Below are 4123 nucleotides of genomic sequence, written 5' to 3'. Positions count from 1 at the left end.
CCCACCCACAACTCAACTAATTGTGATTGGCTAACTCCACAACTCAATGGAATTCTGATTGGTTAAAACACCTGTCATCAAAATTGTCGTCCCCATGTCATGACTAGAATCGGGCAGAGCAATCTAGAGAGAGAGTAGTGTCAGCGGAGGACCAAAACGCTGAACGTCACGTGACCCATGTAGCCACTGGAGAGTTCCAGTGGCTTGGCGGGAAATATGAAGCCTCTGTCAAACACAATGGTCAAAGACAACAGAGGGAGCCATAACTACGTTCTTTGGTAATTATCCAGTCAATAAATGCATTTATTTACACTGTTAAGTGTTTATTTATATATAGCCCACTGACATGTGTATGTTACATCAAGGTGTTTTTCTTTTCTTTTTCTAAATAATTGTATGCCAGTCAAGACATCCTAATGTTTCTAGAGGAGGGGAAAGTATTATGTTTCAAAGTTCAGATGACCTTTCTACAATTGTATTTATTTTTTGTGGTTTCAGTCATCTTTTTGGTTTTCAGATAGATATTTGACACAATGGATAATGCAGTATAACAACCTTTTAGGCCTAATGAAAATACAACACTTTATTAAAGGCCCTCGCTTTATTTACTGAAACTAGTTCATTCAATCAAACTCTAATAAAATCAGAAACATGGATAGCAAATCAAGCAGGTTGTCTGTGTGGCCTTTCCTCGGTGCTGTCCATATAGTCCACCACGGTTTGCTGCATGGGAATGCTCAAAGCGGTCAGAATCCGGGGTAGGAATGTACAATTTCCCCAAAGATGAGAGGAGAAAAAAATGGTTGGCTCAAGTGAGGAGGTGCAATCTATCCATTAAACATCCCAACAACAGGAAACTATACGAGGTAATCATGTTCAAACACTGCATTTGCACTTGTTCACAAAGACCATACCATTGTAAAGCTTATGTTTGGTTTATTAAAACTACAGAACAAGGAAAGGCTCGCAAAACCCAAGGAGTTAAAACTCAGGGTGCAGGGCGATGCTTCTGTCTCATTACAAGGAGTCTTCAGGTGCCATTGAATCCCCCTGTGGTTCTTGTGCTGAAAGAGAGAGAGAGAGAGAGAGAGAGAGAGAGAGGGAGGGAGGGACACAGACACATCTATCTAGGCTTGGACAGGACATTTAATTGGGAGATGAGGTGTGGTCTTTGTTGCCAAACTTAGGGAACTTCATTAGTTGTGATCATCAACAGCTTTTGCTGCTGATGTTGAACAAAGTATGACAAGACACATCAGTTATGATGATGCATGTGATATGAATTTGTATAAAGTTGTCTCATGTTCATAGTTGTCTTTTATATATGTAATGAGTGTGTACATGTCCAGTAAGTATAAAGTGTTCCCTAATACTGTGCATTCAACCACTATGGCAGTGGTTCCCAAACTGGGGTACGTGTACCTCTGGGGTACTACAGGGGGTACTTGACAGAAAGGGGAAAATGAAAAAATGTAATAATAAATCATGAAAATAAATGAAAGGTTAAAGTAAATCTGTTCATGAGGCACTAATTGTATCTCTATCACTCTATTTCTCATTTTGTAATGTATTCTTCAAAAGGTGGGTTATCATTCATTCATCGCATCATATGCTATAGTTTACTCTTGCAGCTTTCTAAGCAAAATGCACAGTGGAGAAAAATATCACTCCGTCAGTCAGAGTGGAACAGCTGACCTCACAAAAACAGAGAAATGTATTATTTTCCATCTTGCAGGCTACATCGTCCACAAGCTCATCAAGTTTGCCAGCATCTGTGAAGAATGCAACATTGCAACAAAGCACAATGATGACAGCCCTGCTGGAGAAAACAGCATCTTATTTAACTTGAAAGACTTCAAGGCAGGTGCTCTTTGTCGCCCTTCCCAAGAAGCCTATGATTTTATTCATCAAATTGAGGAACTATTTAGGACCAAGACTGGTTCCTCCCTTATGGAGCTCCCCAACGCAGTGGCTGTCTTGGAGAAAGAAGCTCAGGCACTCTCCTGTAGGCTTCCGTCATGCTGTGGAATACAAGAAAAAAATCATTAAGCGATTCATACGGCTAAGGTTGAGAATTGAGGCAAAAAGAAAATGAAATGACATCACTGCATTTTTCTTTCTTAAAATACAGCTGTTTTATTATTAAGAATGAGAAAGTTTTGTTTTGCAACGCCCAAATAAAATTATTTGATGATATTTCTAGGAATAGTGTGCGATTCAGTATGCAGATGCTGAAATACTGGTCGTAGTCAACTGGCTATGCACTCCGGTTAGATAGACTGCAACCATGGTCTTGTTCACTGGTTTATTAATTGGTAAGTCTGGCATGTGATTGAGCATGTGGTTGCTGTAGGAAAATACAATGCAAATTTAATTAAGTAGTTATTAAAATAATGTAACTGAGTATAGTACAATAATCTCCAATCTACATAATATCTCAAGCCTCAAGAATAACAGAAAGATATACATGACAGTACACAGCTGCAAGCCCTCTTCCCATCAAAGAAATTATATGTAATTACAATTTATGCCTACATGGCAGCAGCATTGACCACATTCCTTTCAGTAATTACTATTAATTGCTATAAGCCATGTTCATCAAGAAAAGGAAAGAAAATGATTGTGGGTATTGTCCTACTTTAGTTAAATGATAGCTATGCCTTGTAATGAAGATACTGATATAAATATTAACTATAACAGGCATCAGCGTCAACTGTATATAGTCTACATCCAACACTAGCATGCATGGAATTTCAATGACCATCATCATAACATAGTCAGAACAATTCGACAGCTACAGGGAACTATAGTCACACACAGCAAAACTACTATACAACTGTAACTTATACTAAGTTATACTGTAACTGCTACACAGGTTTGTACTCACAGTCTTAGCGACGCACACACTGTCACACAACGAAATAATTGATAACCAACTCGCGGACCACGAGGTAGTTAAGGGAGTGCGTTCGTTCAGGGAGTAAATCAGTCCAGCAGTGGATTTCTCACAAATAGGCTAGGTGGAAAAATGCAAAAAACTGTTTAAATTCAGGTTTGTGTGTTTGCTTGTGTTAAATAATAATGGGTAAATGGTTGAAGCTTAAGCAATTGCCGTTTTGCTTGCCAGACTCTCCCAGCAAAGGGGCTGGGACTGGCTGGGGACGCTTTTTATTGTGGATTAGAGGGGAAAAGGCTGTTTACAGCCATCCACCGAACATACCATGCAGGCTGCTTCATTGCATAATCCACACCAATCGTTTTCAGCGTGTAGCAACGAGCTATGTGAATGTTAACTGAGAAATTATTTCCATTTCAGTCAGCAACCCTACCATAATCTGCTCTCTAGCGTTACCTTCTATCTTCCCTAAATCTACTAATGTATTGAGGGATAATCCACTAGCATGCTTTAATGCACACGTTAATTTGATTCAGATGTACTGATAATATACAATTTGATTCTTTAAACGTCTTACCTTTCAAAGTACATCATCACAAGCCATCTGTTCTGCTGCAACTATGAATGTAAACAGCGACGCTGATAGACCTACTTCCTGGTAATTGGAACTCTGCGAGGCTCCCATGGACTCATGGAGGCTCCGCCCCGCCGCCATCGCTGTAAAAAACTGGTCCATTGGAGTGAACGGAGATGTCGGAACTCTTCTATTATACGGCTCTGGAATCGGGTCTTCACGAAGGGTTGTTGGCTTGCTGTCAATCAACTCCCATTTGCCAGTGGAGGCTGGTGCTATTTTAACCCCATATTTGCTGAAACAAAGTGAGTCCGAGATCATAACAATTTAGGGACATTATTACTGTTGTTCAGCGAATAAAAACTAATAAATAACAAATATACAAATAATTTATTAGGGGGGAAATTATTTTCTTTCCCATTTCTTCTTGGATATTCACTGAATACCTAGAAGGCCCGGACGGTATGCCACTGGATAAAAGTCTATACTAAAATAGCGATCATAATCATATCATATTTCATTTGATAAAAGTCTATTTGATACTAAAATAGTGATCATAATCATATCATATTTCATTTGATAAAAGTCTATTTGATACTAAAATAACAATCATAATCATATCATTATTTCATTTGATAAAATTATATTTGATA

The sequence above is a fragment of the Poromitra crassiceps genome, assembly GCF_964638095.1.
Source record: "Poromitra crassiceps genome assembly, chromosome: 14".
Classification (NCBI taxonomy): Eukaryota; Metazoa; Chordata; class Actinopteri; order Beryciformes; family Melamphaidae; genus Poromitra; species Poromitra crassiceps.
The sequence above is the reverse complement of the archived record's forward strand: the minus strand, read 5'-3'. Positions refer to the sequence as shown.